The sequence below is a fragment of the Podarcis raffonei genome, chromosome 10 (assembly GCF_027172205.1).
Source record: "Podarcis raffonei isolate rPodRaf1 chromosome 10, rPodRaf1.pri, whole genome shotgun sequence".
Lineage (NCBI taxonomy): Eukaryota > Metazoa > Chordata > Lepidosauria > Squamata > Lacertidae > Podarcis > Podarcis raffonei.
In genome coordinates, this window is record NC_070611.1 from 26,550,528 (window position 1) to 26,567,567 (window position 17,040).

Consider the following 17,040-nt stretch of genomic DNA (forward strand, 5'->3'; position numbering starts at 1 on the left):
TGCACCTGCAGTAATGTGTCACCGCGAATAGATAGGCGGGCGCTGCCGAGCGCCGCTTGCCTCGCCTCGTCGTTCTCCGGGGTGTCGCCGCGGAGTGTCCCCCCCCCTCCGGCCGCCGCCGCCGCCGCCACCGCCACACGCCTCCTTCCGCGCCCGCGGCTCCTTTGCAGCTGTGAGGCTGCCGCCGCTTTCCCAACCCGACGAAGCCCTTCCCTGACCCAGCAACGTTTCCCTCGTTGCCAGGCTCGAGAGTGACATCACCCGCGACCAATCGCTGCCCGGCGCTCTCGCGCTCCGCCACCGCCCCCCGGCCCCCCTCCCGCTCTTGCCCCAATCAGCTCGGTTCGCCCACAGCCCCCTCAGGCAAAGGCGGGCAACTGTCAAGGCGTTTTTTGGGGGTGGACTTCGCTGAGAAGGGAGGGAGGTGGGCGCGCGCGCAGGGGGCAAGGCAGCCAAGCCTAGCCAAGCCAAGCAGGGCAGGGCGCTCCCAGGTGCTTGCGGCTGTACGCGGGAAACCTCCAGCTGCGCAGCCCCCTCCCGCCCGCCGCACCTCGCGCGCGTTTTTCCCTCAGCAGCGCGGTCCCCGCACAGGTAGGACTTGGCTTCTTATTGTCATCCGCACCCAGGGAGATTTCGAAGAGCTGGGTTGGGTGTTTAAATCCATCCCTGGGGTGGCGAGTGGAGTGAGGGGGGCTGGATAGGTTGGGGGGAGGGGGCTGCTGCCTGCTGCCGCGAGCTTTTCTGAGGGAGTGTCGCTCTGAGGAAGGAGATGTGCGCGCCTCCAAAAGCGTCCCCAGGTTTATGGGTCGTTTTCAGTCGCCCTCTTATGGGGAGGCAGAACCTGGCCGAGTTGCCGCCGCGCGCGCAAGAGAAGGATGAGGCAAGTTTCCTCTGGGAAGCTCCGCAGCCCAAGCAGCCCGCTCGATTTAGCAGCAGCAGCACTGCAATACCCAGAGCAATTAGCTCGGCTGGAAGGACGCAGCCGGTTTGGGGTGGGGGAAAGACGTTGCTCTGAGATTATACGCTGCCTCATCCAAAGTAGTTGGCCAATATATTTCTCTTGCTTTCCCCAATGTATCTCCCACCCCGCTTCCCACCCCACCTCCCGCGCTTCCCAACCCACCGTCTTGGAATATCAGAAGTTAAAGAGAGGCGATTCTCACCTTTCCATTCCACCCTCCCAGTTCCAGCCACTTCAGTGGTGTAACGCATTTGGCTGCTGCTTCTTTTTCCTTTTTTGCACGGGCTGTGATGATGGGGGGAAAACAAATCCATGTTGCCGGTGCAGATGGCAGGAATGATTTTTATTTCTTTCTTTCTGAGCTTTCCCGTTTTCTCAATTGCGCCACAGCTTTTAGGAGCACCTTGTGGCGATCTGCTGCTGCAGACCGGGAAACACCAAGGAGAAAAGAGAGGGGAGATCCTTTAAGCTGGGTCTCGTAAAAGATCCATGTCGCCCAGGGGTGACATTTTCAGTGGGGGGGGGGGTGATGTTCACACAAGCATTCCTAATTAGTTGTTAATTTACTAGGTCTGAACTCAGGGGAGTGTTTACTGGGGAGACCCAGCAGGAAACTCGCTTAGGATTTTCACCCCTGTAAGGAAATGATCCATTGGGACAATATTTGTTTGATGGGAGGCAGGTTGGTATGAAAGGGTTCGTTAACCAGTGTTAGAGGATACAATGAAAGGCATATTACAGAAATTGGTAAAATGAGTGACAAGGCAGATGAAATGGGCTGTTCGAATTGTTATTGCTACCATCCCTGAAGGGAATCTTCAACACATCCTCATTGCTGCTGTTAACATTTCAACCCTAAAGGAGCTGCATATACAAAGCAGGAACTGGATCATATAATTCAACATAAACTTTATTTTTTAAAATCCTGTTACATAAAATTGGCCTGGGCTGGCACAAAAATAGTTGAGTTGAAGGAGCCTAATACAAGGGATGCAGTTCTCTTTAATGTCTATGATATCCTCTGGTATATAAATGAATGATGCAGCATTAATGTAATTCGCACATCCATTTTGGTACTGCTGTGGTGGTTCTGCAGGCATCTTGTGTAGAGGCTGCTTGCATTCCAGAAGGCAGGTTTGGTCTCTATCTCACTTTTTTTTTGTCCAACGTTTTATATGTCTTACATAATTTGCAATTTGCATTTGGATGGAATTTATTTTCTCCCCCCCACACACTTTTACTGTTACTCTTTTAAAAATTGCCAGTTAGTGCAAACGTTGCAGTGTATATGTTGCAATTCACCTTGATTATAGTAACACCTGCTGGAGAGAACAGAGACATTGCTTCCAGAATCGGCTACTGCTGAATTTCAGCTGCACCACACTCATACTAAATAAGTGCAATACGTAGAAATAAGCTTAAATGGCTTCTGTATAAAACCTTTCCAAATTACTGTTTTCATCTCCAGTCAAGACCATGGGCTGTTAAGGGTTGGAAGCAGTAAATGATGACCTTAGAGACAGGGGGAGAAACACTGTGCCACACAAGAGCTTGTTGTTTTCATATGAAGGCACTAGGACATCCAGAGTCCTTTACCTGGGCCTTCTTCTGCTGGTTGCCAATGTGCTATTCTTTGCCTTTCTCCTCTGGAATTCCTAAGTTCTGTCTTCTACATACAGTTATGACCTCAGAAAACCCAATATTCTCTAGGGCTCTTTAAGGTTTTTGTGTGCCCTGAGAAAAGGAAGAAGTAAGGAATCCTGGGTCAGGGATTCCCTCCCACCATCAGTCCACTGGTGAGGACCTCTTCTGCATTTTATACCTTTCGTTTGTTTGGGTGTTTTAAAATTGTAAACTGCTTTGACGGGAATCTGGTATATAAATGCAGCAAATAATTAAATGAAATGCCATTTTAAAAACATGAAGGGAATGCTTTGTTAGCAGGATTATGCAAGTAATTTTTGGGGGGGAGGGTGTTTCAATTTCTTTAAAAAAAGGAAACCCCATTTCGGATGTTTATTTGAAATTCTGATTTTCTGCATAATGTGTCCTGCAACTTGGAAGCCCTGTAAACAGAACATGTTCCAATCCAAGCTAGAAAAAATGCACACACATGAATCCCATAAATGAGCAAACATTGAAAATGCAATCCTACGTATCTTGACCATTTATGCAATTGCCAATAAGTTGGGTAAGAGTGATCACCTTGGATTCATTATATTGGATGAGAGCTCATAGAGCCATAAGGAAGGATCATTCATGAAGACAGCCAGTGAGGTGTAGTGGTTAGAGTATTTGACTAGGACCTGAAAGACCAGGGTTCAAAGCCCCACTCGGCCATGAAGTTATTAGGTGACCATCAGCAAAATCACTTTCTATTAGCCCAACCTACCTCATAAGGCTGTTGTGAAGATAAAATGGGGAGAGGGGACCATGTGCGCCACGTTGAACTCCTTGGAGGAAAGAAGGGATAGAAATAAAATGAATGAATGAATGCACCAATTCCTTTAACCCCCTCCCCCATCCATCTGTATAATAATAATAATAATAATAGTAGTAGTAGTAGTAGTAATAATAATATTTTATTTTTGCTCAGGGTGGCTAATAATAAAGACTGTAGCATTCTCCAGGTACAGAACAGGGACAAGCAAGGTTATGCACAAGTCAATAATACTGTAACTACTGGTTGAAAGGAAGGTGGCCTTACTAGTCACCTATCTGAGTGGACAGAAAGGGATGAAATGGCAAATAGATCCTGAGCATAAAGAAAAGCCCACATACTTTACCCAGCATTCCAAGGAGCCATACCTATGATAGCTTAATGAAAGTTAACTATTTTTTAAAGTCATCTTGGTATACTTGCAAGCATGGAAGCTGAATGGCAGTTGTCTTCCACACTTCCAGTGCATGCAGATACGTAAACTGGGGGTGGGAGTCTAACCATAACTGATTTGAATGTGGAATTAAGGTGTTATACTTTTTCTGATTGTGTTAATTAACACTGAATACAAGAGTGTGGTTTTTGCATGTAACTTTAGGCCCACTAGCACAAGTCTACCCCACACACAGCACCATGATTTGATTGTATTGAGATTAGAGGGAGAGTTGGTTCTCCTGAGCACACTACTATAACTGCTTGGGTATTACTTCTGAGCATTTTGGAAGGAGTAGTATCCCAATCTGTGTCTTCTCTGCTCATATGACAGCCTGTCTGGGATAGATGGTTTCAGAGGGAACTTCCCACAAAACTCATTCTGTCTTTTGCATTTGTATCTTGCGCTCGGAACGACGTACAGTGGTACCTCGGGTTAAGAACTTAATTCATTCCAGAGGTCCGTTCTTAACCTGAAACTGTTCTTAACCTGAGGTACCACTTTAGCTAATGGGCCCTCACGCTGCCGCCGCACAATTTCTGTTCTCATCTTGAGGTAAAGTTCTTAACCCAAGGTACTATTTCTGGGTTAGTGGAGTCTGTAACCTGAAGCGTCTGTAACCCGAGGTACCACTGTACATTAGTTTCTCCGAGTTTTTACCCTTATAGCAGCTTTGTGAGGTAGTATAGGATGGGAGATGCCAAAAGGACATCTGGTAAGATTTAAACCTAGGCCCCTCTTATCCTAGGTCTAACACTCTTTATCATACTTCTTCAGGCGTTATCAACATTGAATATCTTATAGCTAGCCCCCCTGAACATCATTCTTAAAAGGTCACCTACTTGGAGAATAAGTTCTTAGTTTTGCTATGATGCCCAGATGAAGTGGAGGCGGGAAAAAGAGAAGCGTGAAAAGGATTTGCCCTTGTAAAGTCCCATAATATTAACAGATAACGAAAAGATCCACCTAGTTTGGGTTTTAAGTGTTCAGTCATACAGCCAATGACTCTTAGATATTTTGGAAGGTTCCAAGATTTAATGGAGCTCAGTGCTGAAGCCTAAAGGGATATTGTTGAGGTTTAGAGAAGTTGAAATCTAGATGTAACAATAAGCGAAGCACAGGGCATGAGCCATAAACCCCTAAATTGGATATCGCCTTTAGCATCATCTCACTTGGTGGTCTTGGAAGGCCAGCCTTGACCTTTTTCAATCTCAGTTTGGGGATCATAACAGTCACCAATCACACAAAATCATGTTGTGTGTTTGGAATATTCTAAAGCACCATACAAATACTATGCTACTATGATGACTTAAACTTGTTTTGTAGAGAAGGTGGGATCCTGTGGGATCCACTAGGCTTCTCAGACCACAAACCAAATGGGTTCTGGTATTTTTCAAGAATATTCTTCTTTCATATTCCCAAATGAGACAGGAGTAGAAGATTTTATGGCTTTAATTTAGTGTTTGCAGTTCCATTAATGTAATGCTTTGTTGCCACAGCTTTCAAGGGAATTCCTTGGGTTTTCCATTTTTAATAGTTATAAATAGACATCTCAGAGCCATTACTTCTTGCACTTACTTTGAATGAGCTGCTGATACTAGAGCCATTTTTCTCTTAAATAAATAATCTCTGCTTGCGCTAACAGATTTTATTTCTTCACCACAAATTGTGATCTTGATGTATAACTCCACCCACTTTCCTGTAAATACAGTTAATGTATTCTTATGTATAGTTCCTATGTATTCCAATCCTGGTTACTTCTGAAACTATCATTATTTTCTGCAATTAATTAAGAACTATATCAGATATATTTTGTTTGTGTGATACAGCTGTATCATGTCATAGTATGAGCCCTCTTGCCAAATCTCTTTCATTCCATCTTTATTTTTATTTAACCTTGGCTGGTTTTATTTTTAAAGTTTATATTCTGCCCTTCAAAAATAAATAAAAATAAAACAAATATAGTAAGACCATGGCAATATTAAACATCATAAAATCAGCATATAATTTTAATAAATGAATGCTTGGGAAAATAAAAGCATATTTGTCTGCTTCCTAAGATAGCTATTAGGCAAATCTCCCTTTATGGTCTTCGATTTCCACTCTAACCATCAGGTAAGGTTGATTTGACCCTCTCCTTTCACTTTGTTCCTGATGTAGATCTTCACTGACTCCTTCTTCCCTTGGTGGGGAAAGGCACCTTTCTGTGGTTTGTCTCAGGTGCCAAAATGACTTGGGCTGGCCCTGTTTATTGCCCTGCTGTAAAGAGGTCCATGCCAATTTCTGCATATCAAATAGATTTTTTTGAAGGCATGGGAAGAGGATACGATAGCTTTTGTCTGGCCACTTGGCAATTTAAAACTTCACAGTTACTAAGTAGGATGTCTGTAGGATGAACAGAATCTATAGGTGTTTCTGTAGCTGCTGTTTGATCTGGTGCAGTAGTAAGTTATATAATATTTATCTGCAAGGTGTGAAAGCTTAGCCTGTGAGTTGCAGCAGGTATGGAGGCAGCTACATCCCAGAGCAAAAAGTGAACTCCCAATTGTCTCTTTGCAAGTAGTGCTCCCTGTCAGCACCAGTGAGTGCCACTGCCTTTAAGAGGCTTGCTGTGAACTTAAAAGTATAAGGTATCACAATACAGTGGTACCTCGGTTTAAGAACAGTCCGGTTTAAGAAGGATTGGGTTTACAAACTTTGCAAAACCGGAAATAGTGTCTCGGTTTGAGAACTTTGCCTTGGTCTAAGAATGGAATCTGAACAGTGGAAGGACACCAGCAGCGGGAGGCCTCATTAAGGAAAGCACACCTCGGTTTAATAATGGTTTTGGTTTTAGAACGGACATCCGAAATGGATTACGTTTGTAAACAGAGGTACCACTGTATATCATTTGTTGCAACTGAACAATACAGTTACCAATCTAGAAACTGGTAGGCCAGTTGACAATCTAGCAATCTTACAATCTTCCTTTCCCTTCAATGAACTTCCTGTGGAAGATTATGTAGGGTTGCCATACACCCAGAATTTCCTGGACATAGCCGGGATTTGGCTGTCGGAAACAGTGTCTGGGCAGAAATCGTTGGAATGTCCGGGAAGATCCGGATGTATGGCAACCCATGTCAGAAGTTTAGATTTTGGTGAATTTTCTTTTAAAAATAGCTCAAAAATGTCTTTTTTTGTGTGTCCAGTTTTCACTTTTTGAAATATGGCAACCCTAGATTATGACATTCCATAAGAGATTAGAAATGTTTGCAACTATAGTAGTGACCTGCTCTTAATTGTATAAAGGACACACTGGGGTAGACTTGTAAATTGCAGCATATGTCAAGGGGAGTTTTATTGAATTTGCATAATGAATAGCCTTTAGGAGAAACTGATCATTAAGGTTGTAATCCTAAACAGACTTACTAGGGAGTAAGTGCCACTGAACTCAGCAGTGCGTCTAGATCAGGGGCAGGCAACCTAAGGCCCGGGGGCCGGATGCAGCCCAATTGCCTTCTCAATCCGGCCCACGGACAGTCCAGGAGTCAGCGTGTTTATACATGAGTAGAATGTGTGCTTTTATTTAAAATGCATCTCTGGGTTATTTGTGGGGCATAGGAATTCGTTCATTTATTTATTTTTCAAAATATGGTCCGGCCCACCACATGGTCTGAGGGACAGTGGACCAGCCCACGGCTGAAAAAGGTTGCTGACCCCTGGTCTAGATCTCTGCATTTTTAATGATGAGGGGTAAATATGTATACATGTCTGCATTTTTAAGGATGAGCTGATTTTAAGGGTATTTTTCCTCTTTCAGAAGTCCAAACCAAACCTATTATAATGTTTCTGCTTTACAATATATATGTTTTCCTTTTCAAAACCTTATTATTGTGATAAGCAAAGCAATAGAAATGGAGAGACCGATCTGTACTTCATTATAAGGATGGGGTGGAGCAAAAGGCAAACTGAATGTGACTGAAGCATACTACTTGAAATGAGGACATATTACACATTTCTCTGAATACTGCACACGTTTAAAAGCATAAAGAAAGGTTTGTAACTGAAACAGCCCGGGGTTTGTGATCCAGCACAGCTGTTTCAATTCCATTCATACTCTTGCATTGTCAAATGTTCTTGGGAATTTTGCAAGCAGCTGACCCTGTTCCTTAAGTGTGGTTCATCTGTACAAACCTGTACTGTGTTGGCATATTATACTGAAGAATTCAAAGGAAGTGATGAGCTCTATTCCTTGACAGGTTTTCTCTTGATGAATCTTGCTACAGAAGCCTCCAATGTCAGTGTAGTTTGCTGTGCTGAGTTGCTGCAATTTACCATTTAGAATTACATCAGCATTAAGTGTGCACAGCTGGATAATTATTCCCTTTTTCACACCCTTCAAACAAAATGGTAAGTCAGGATAAGAACAGGGTTTGTGAACAGTTTTAAAGAGTTTTGCACATGATGGTTGTTTTAGGTTTTAGAGTCTAGGAGCTGATTGGAGGAACTACAACCTTGCCTTTATCACCTCAAATCCATCTGAAAGTAAATTAGGCAGGCAGTTGCAAGATAGAGATGAGAGATGGAGGTTAACATTAGGTCCATAGTCAATAGTTTAGACTTCCTCAACCTGGTATCCTCCAGAGGTTTTTGAATGCAACTCTTATCAGCCACAATATCTGTACAAGGTTAGTGAAGGCTGGACTGGTGGCTATTTTCTTGCACTGAAACCTTGGAAATTTAGCTTCCAAAGCTCTTAGGAATGTTGGTTTTCAAATTTCTCATTGGTAGCATTTAGAGAATATTAGTGTCTGGCCATTCCTTTAGGCATTAATTGCCCAGTCATGAACATGTTTACTTGGACCATCAGAGGGACGTGCGTCATTGTAATTATACTTAATATTGTAACCCACAAGTGCCATCAAAAATAATTCTAATAATAACAATTAAATAAAATATAATGTGTTAGAACACATTGCTGAACACATGTTCAGGCAACAGCTCTTCAGATTGCTGTTTGCCCCACTAGGAGAGGATTTAAGTGAAGGATTTATTGGCCCTGCTGGGTGGAAAATGTGGGATGTAACATAAGCAGTCAAGTACAACACTTCCTGTTTGCCCAGAGTGGGCACAAAGGGGGATGTTACTCCAGCCAGGAGGACTTCCTGTCACACCTGGTCTGGAGCATCCTCCCCCTGCGTGTGATCAGGTAGATGGGTGTGACCCTGTGAGACCCTGTAAAAGGGCCAGTCACGCAGCCATCTTCCTCTTTGACTCTTGATCTCGATGCTTTTGCTGTCTGCTGGCTCTCAGCCAGCAGCACATGGGCTCAATCCTCATATGGCATGAACTCAAACTCTATTCTGTAACTACAAGCTAAAGTTTGCCTTCGGGGAACCTTCTGTGAACTGAATATAAGTAAACTTTTTATTACTTTTAAAGAAGACTGTTGTGTCTTTATTCTTTTTAAGAGGGAACAAAGGGGACTTACCAGGAACAAAACCCAATCTGGACAAGCCAGAATGGATTGCTTAAGTAGATTCAAACGAATCTACTAACTAGCTTCCTGCAATATATTGGGGTATGTACTCTGCTACTGACTCACTAGCATGAGTGAGGAAGGATAATATTTAATCAATATATCCTCTCCTACTATCCACAACATTCCCACAGAAAATAAGAAGAGCCTTGCTGGAAGAAGATGCTAAAGAAGCAACTAATTGAGCATCCACAAAGTGACCAGGGGTTTGTGGGAAGCTCACAATCAGGGGAAAATGGGAGTTGTGGTCCAATGACATTTGGAGGGCCACAAGTTTCCCACTAGTATAGTGTATAGTATAGTATAGTATAGTATAGTATAGTATAGTATAGTATAGGGCAGAGGAGAGCAGGAGGAATATTTTGCCTTAAATGCCTGAGCCTAACTGTGATAGAGGACATGATCTGGAATCATTTCTTATATTAATCAGAGTGGCTGAAGCTATCTAAGCAAAGCAGCAACTGTCTATCTAAGCTGGAGACAACTATAAATTTGCCGAAAAGTACAAATAAATGTTGGTTTACAAAACAAAACAAAACCCCACGCGGACTAATTTCTGCTAACATATAGTCGTAGCTAAATATGAATTTTCAATGTGACTGAGTTATTAACTACCAATGGTAAAGACAGATTTAATTTTGGATCCTTTTTTAGAACATTGTTTCTTTGTAGCTATTAGGGCAATGTTCTGCAGTAAATATCCTATATGTGCCCGTGTGATTTTTTAAGAGGGTTGGTTGTTGGTGTCTTTTGGGGGCTTTTGCTGTTCTTAAAAACTGTTTCCCATAATTTGAGTTTCCTATACAAAGCTGCATTTCTGTGCTGTTTTTATTTACCCAGTAGAAATTGGCAGGTGCTTCCTCTTCAAATGCCCAAAGAAGTAAGACTTGTAAGTAATGCTACTTGGGAATTGGCAGAGGATTCGGGTAAGGAAATTACTCCCTTGCCTCATACTACAATATTGTCTTTGAGAGACAAGTTCTTGTTGTGTTTCCTCTTTGGGAAAAGCATCAATTTGTCCTTTCCCCCCCCCCCAAAGGGTAAAGGGAAGATATAAACAGCCATAAGGCCATAGAACTTTATGTGCTCATCCACACCAGCTGAGGAGTGGGTGGTTGCCTCTGCAGCTTTTCAGAAGTAGTTTTTGAAAGAAGAAAGGACTGAAAATACTTTCTCTTGTTCAGGCTTGGTGTCAGGGATTGTCATTGTTAGGCACTTGCCCGGGTCCCCAGTCTAGCTGGCCAACTCTTCCTCTCCCACTCTTCCTCCATTGCTCTCTGGCTGTTCACACTTTTTCTGAGATCATGGAAATAGAGCATCCTATGCTCATCTTGCCCGCTCTTTCTGGGCAGTGGTGCAGACTGGGCTCAGAGGAATAGAAGAAATGAATGAGCTCAGAGGAAGAAGCTCACTCTAGAAAGTGCACCCACTGAAAGAGTCCTTCCTAAGGGCCCCAGAAAACCTGGAGCTGTCAGTGCTCTTGATTTGCAGCAGTAAAGAATGAATGGCAAAACATATCATACACCTTGAGAGGTGCTATTACACAAAGCCCCTTGTGGGGAAAAACTGAAAGGTGGGGGAAGTTGCCAGGTTGGCAGAAGAGGCTTTCCAGGTGGGAGGAAGTAGCTATGATAGTGTAATGACCAGGTGGGTTGCTGTTGCTTACTGGGAGGGGTAAGGTGATGGGGAGGTCTGGTGCTCCTGCTGTTGCATTTGCACCACATCAACCTCCCTGCTGCCTCTCCCACTAAGCAACAGTGACTCATCTGCTGGAAGCTAGCACAGCAGATCTGCCCCACCCAGCAAGCTGTTTCTGCAGGTTGGAAGAGGAGGCAGCACAATGCTAAGAGCATAGTGGTTAATCATCTACACCACTGGTCTTCATTTGATGGGTCACAGCCTGATCCTGTAGTTCACAACAGGAGAACTACTACCATGCAAATATATGGTAAAGGGTTAAGAAATGGGTTTCCAAATGCATGTTTGGGTTAAAAGTGGGCCCTGAATTTGAAAAGGCTGAAGATGCCTGATCTAGACAACATTAAATGCAATAAACATATTTACCCCTTTCTGCTTTTGTGACTAGACTACTGTATCAAGTTCAAAACTGCATTTTTTCTTTTCAAACTATTCTCTATTTGATATTGCCTATAAGTTTATAATGGGCTGTTATGTTGCAAAGGAAGTGTAACTGGGGACTTGCTTATCCAGTTTGAAAAGCTGAGATTAAATTCCTTTAACTTCGGTATCTACGGTATATCTGTTTACAAGCTGCATTTGGTTCTACTAACTTGAATTACAGGGTATGTCATTTGGATGATATGATTATATTATCTCTAGTATGAAAATGGCAAGAGCAAGGTCTCATCATGGGGGCTATGCAAAAAGGTGCTGCTTCCTTTCAGGAGAAGGGAGCGTTTGATTCCCGTACGCATAGAACTTTCTAAAGTGAATGACCAGTAAAACCATAACATTAAAATAAGAGTTAAAAATAAAAGCATGAAAAATTCAGCAGCTCAATTAAAATCTGTAAATCATGAGAGAGCATCAAGGAGAAAGGAAGGAAGTTTTCAGCACCTACTTAAAAGCCTGAAATGATGGGATTTCCCACAGGAACAGAGTTAAGAAGCAGACGGATGTTTAAGTGAAAACAAATTCAGTGGCCTGGTTCTCATGACATAGTAAGCAAAACAATGGCTAATGGGGCTGCACAAATGTGTAAGCTCCTCTCTAGTACCCTACACTTTCGCACTGTCCCAGTAAGCCAAAATTTGGTTTACCAGTGTTCCCTCCCCCAGATGGCTTACCAGTACGTAACTTTTGCAGTCTGGAAATACAGTCGCACCTTGGTTTTCGAACCGCTTAGTTCTCAAACGTTTTGGCTCCTGAACGCCACAAATCCAGAAGTGAGTGTTCCGGTTTGCAAACTATTTTTGGAAGCTGAACGCCCAACAGGGCTTCTGTGACTTCCAATTGGTTGCAGGAACTTCCTGCAGCCAATCAGAAGCCACACTTTGGTTTCCCAATGTTTTGGAAGTCGAATGGACTTCTGGAACGGATTCTGTTTGACTTCCAAAGGTACGACTAGATGTAATTTGTATCTGTAGTATAATCTGTAGTATCAACATTCTATAATGTTGATTTTGCTTTGTTATGAAGGACTGCAGAATTGGATACTGCAATCTTTTATTTAATTTCTCTCTGAGATGCTATCTAAATAGCCAGTATTTGACAGATGGTGTCCTTTGTGGTGTGCCTATGGATGCTCTTTTCACAGGGTTATAATTGAGTTTATCGTGCTGAAAGTGAGAGGATTGTGTTTGTTTTCTTTTTCTGCTCTTTGGGCAGTGATCTATCCCTAGAGAGAAATCTCAGGTTAGCACTAGAAGGAATAAGTGGGGACTATAAGATCTGAAAAGTAGGTCATTTTTTCCTAATGTCCTGCTTTGCATATATCTGCCACTAAAGTAATAGAAAAGTCAATATGTATCAGAACCTGAGGGCATCATTGGCTGTTGCTGATACTGTCAAATGGTGTAATCTCACATGTCCCTGATTAAATATTTGCATGATTGAATTTTATGAGAGAGAAGCTGATAATAATGTGGTTTGCCATTTTTATTTCTATAGAATTCTTACAAAACAAATGTCCATAGTCCTTTACATTTGCAGTCTATAAAAGGAGCAAGCAAATTTTATACAATGGCACCCCTAAGCAAAAATGATTTACAGGAGAGCTGGATATGGCAGTGAATAAATTTCCATAATTTTATCAAATATATTTATAAATTCATTATATTTACTTGTTTTGTGAGTTTATTTGGGACCTATCATCCAGCTAAATTGTATGCAAAAAGATGGGATTGGCCTATGGATTGTTTTAGCTGTGAGATGGATATTTGAATAATAATCTTAGGAAAGTAAAGCAAATTGATATTTTTACAAAGATGGAATTCAGAAGGGCTACAAAATTATTTAAATTTATGTAAATCCTAAATGGACTTTATCTGTTAGGTTTTTCAATTGTGAAAATGTGGGTATCTTATTTTAATTTTATAAATTAAACAGCTTTCTGTTTATAAATTGAGGAAAGTGGCAAGACTGCTGCATAATCTCACTACTTTACAAGCAGGCATTGTTGCCTAGCAGCAAGAAGCCTTATTTAAAAGGTGTTTTATACTTAAGTGAACATAAATAACTCATCACTCCCAAAGTTTTGGGGGGACACACAGTAAATTTTTTTAAGGCAGTTACATTGTTAAAAGCTGAGAGGTGCTTTAAGAAAACCCAGTTCAAAAATGTGAATACTTAGGGAAACAAACCTTTCCTTTTCACATAATTGCTTCAAGCTACATAATTGCTGTTTGTCCAATGAATCGTACAGTATGTTAAAATTTTTGCCCTGAGGTTGTTTTCACACTCTTAGGAATTGATCCCCATAATTTCCAGCAATCGGATCTTTAAAGTATGTTTATTTGCAGAAACACCTTTTGGGCATTCTGAGCATAAATCTCCATGAAGTTAATTTTGAGTAGTTCTGTTTAGTCTAACAAGTTAAGGTAAAACTTGACAGTGATTTGGATCTTAGTGTGTGTATGTCACACCCTTCGAATTGCTTATCTCATGTCACTTTGTTAGCACTGAATTCTTATCTACCCTTTTCTCTTGCATGCCTGAAATAATGACCTATGTCTGTGCTCTTGTTTACATCAGGGCAGGTGTTCTTGCTCACACCAGGGGATCTTTATGTCAGGATGAAAATCAGGTGGCTTGCAGCATGATTCTATTCAGCCCCCAAAACGTGGCCCAGGTGATTTAGATACCATCTCATTGTGAGGCGTGATACACAGAGGAGAACAATGTAAGGGGAGAAGTGCTATAGCTTCCTTTTCCAATCAGCCTCAGTGAGGTTAGGATTCTCCTCAGCTTTTTCTTCAACCTGCTTGTCATTTTCTACTCTGGCTGCATATAAGAACTGGGTCAGATAGTAGAAGAGAGGAAATAACTTATCCCTTGTGGAAGCTGGAGAGAAAGGCAATACATTTTAGCCCTGGTGTACTTGGTGCCTGAGACGCGGGTGGTGCTGTGGTCTAAACCACAGAGCCTAGGGCCTAGACCACAGCACCACCCTCATCCCTGAAATGTAACTAACATTAAGATTATGGAGCGCAGTGATACAAAATCGGAAATGCACCCAAACCATCATGCAGGGAGCCAGTTTAACTAAAATGCATTAAGTGGAAGTTGATTGGCATTTTGATAATTGTATAATTTGGGAATTCATTGATATTGTTATAATTCAGCTATTATTGCGGGTATATTGGAAAACTAATAAAAGTTCTAGTTTGAAATTTCACACTGGTGTCTCTCTTTGAAATTCTTTTAGATCATTGGAACTTGTGAATTAAATTTTACTGAAATTTTGTTGATACTTGAAAGATTTGCTTGTGGGCCTTGCATATCAGATTCTGGTTATAGGAAAATAAAATGAACATGCTGGTGAAAATCAATGGATAAATCAACTGTTCAGTGGGGGCCACAGGTTCTTTATCACTTGCCCAATAGACAACAAAGTTGTCCTATTAGCATAAGGACTCCCACCCGTCCAGTGGGACTTCCTCTTCCTTCCCTCTGCTCATGTTCCGCCTGCAACCTCTCCATCTGTTTTGGAGATCCTGGGAGCATGCAGGGAAAGCAGAGGAAGCCCCATTGCATAAGTCATCCTTGTGCTAAAAGGACGGCCTTTTCTCCAGCTCCAAGGGCTTTCTGGCAGTACCCTCGTTGAGAGAAATGAGACTGCAGGGAACCAGGCAGAGCTCCTTCTTGATAGTCATGCCTGCTCTGTGGAACCTCCTCCCATCAGATGTCAAGGAACCTTTAGAAGACACCTGAAAGCAGCCCTGTATATGGAAGTTTTAAAATAGAAATATTCAAGCACAGTGAACCCTTCGGATACGAATTTAATTTGCTCCGGGGGTCCATCCACAACTCGAAAAGTCTGTAAGCAGAGGCGGCAATTCTGCGCATGCACATGGCACAATTGAGCACTTCTGCGCATGTGTGAAATGCGCAGAGCACTTCTGCACATGCGACGAAACCTGGAAGTATACACTTCCAGGTTTGCCATGTTCATAACCCGAAAGTTACATATCCAGAGCAGTACGTAACTAGAGGGTCCACCGTAAAATGAATGGAGAAGGCAGAATTGGAAAGCATGCACTTATGTATCAGTTGTGAAATGCTAAGTGGTTACGATGTATTGGTGCTGTCTCATGGCATAACAAAATGAATTTCCTTAATGGAAAATGTCAGAAGAATGTTGGTGGGGACCATCTCCTCTCCTCCCACCAGTGGAAACTTCCATCAGATCTCAGTCTCTTTCATGAATGTTAGGAACTCTTCTGCTTCTAGAAAAAGGTATTCTGGATCTAATCAAATGTTTTTTGTTAATTTCGACCATTGCAGGTTTCTGATGTGTATAATTAAAAAACAGAAATATAATTTTGGGAGTGGCAAATGAAATTTATTATTTATTTAGTGTCACCTTTATAGTCCACTTTTCTTCTCAAGGAGCTTAAGGTGGTATGTATACATGGTTCTCCCACCTCTCCATTTTATCCTCACAACAACCCAGTAAAGTAGCTTGGGCTGAAGAATTGTGTCTTGCCTAAGGTCACCCAATGAGCTTCATGGGTGAGTGAAGAGTTGAACCCTGTTGTCTCCCAGAGCCTAGTTCAACACTCTAACCATTAACACTGGATAACATAATACAGAAAGGAATGATTTATACAGGAGCGGTTTGTGTTGTTGTTTTGTCAATGGTGATTGAGCTGTTGGGCAAATAATGTTAATGTCCCTCAGTAAGTAGTACCAGGATAATAAAGAATAAACAGTACATTTTTTTTGTAATTGAAAAAATGTAATTTTGCTGTAAAGATCGACAAAGCCTGATGACTGTAGGCATGTTTAATATGATGGTGATTTAAATTTATTTTTTAAAAAATGCTGTATTTAAAGCCAGTGGCTATGAGGCAATGACAGCAGATGTGAATACTTGTTAGCATACAGAAAATCTTGTCATATAAAATATGCATCTATTTTGAAATAAGGAATAGTTTTCATATTATTCTCTCTCAGTGCTGGAAAATAATTGGAAAGCATACTTGCCCTCCCTGGGCAATTTGAGCTCATTGATGATGATTTTTATCAGGGGTTTTTTTCCCCTCCTTCCTCCCTCTAAATTGGTCACCCCCTGTTAGACTTGCTATAGGGAATATGTTCTTAGGTTTAGGAATACCAGATGGGATTAATCAACATAGTGCCTTTGTTCTTTGTGTTTTTCACTACCAATATCAGAGATGCTGAGTTCATTGACACACGTTGTTTCAAGTCCCTTCAGGCTTTTGGGGTACTGGAAAAAACGCAATGAAAGTCTAGTTAGGGTTTCTTTACTTTTCATGTAAAGCCCTAAAGCCTGGCTGTTGAGCACAGACTCGTATGGGTTTTGGTTTTGTTAGATTTACAAAGGATGAGGATTCTATCTGGCCATGTTACATTCAACAATAACCCTTTGGTCTGAAAGTTAAAAGCCCTGAACATAACTGCTATGTTTTGGCATTTCCGCTTTACTACTCCCTCTAGCTCACATTTTTCTGACCTAAGTGGACTGGCAGGAACATTTTAATTGG

The 17,040-nt window shown here is 41.8% G+C and overlaps 1 protein-coding gene across 1 annotated transcript in view; it reads left to right on the forward strand.

Annotated features, from left to right (window-relative positions):
* The first annotated feature begins 327 nt into the window (after positions 1–327).
* Positions 328–17,040, forward strand: part of CNTN1 (contactin 1) — a 159,023-nt gene continuing 142,310 nt past the window's right edge. Inside the window, exon 1 of the mRNA XM_053405202.1 lies at positions 328–591. The gene's annotated coding sequence lies outside the window, so the exon portion shown is untranslated. The remainder of the gene's footprint in view (positions 592–17,040) is intronic.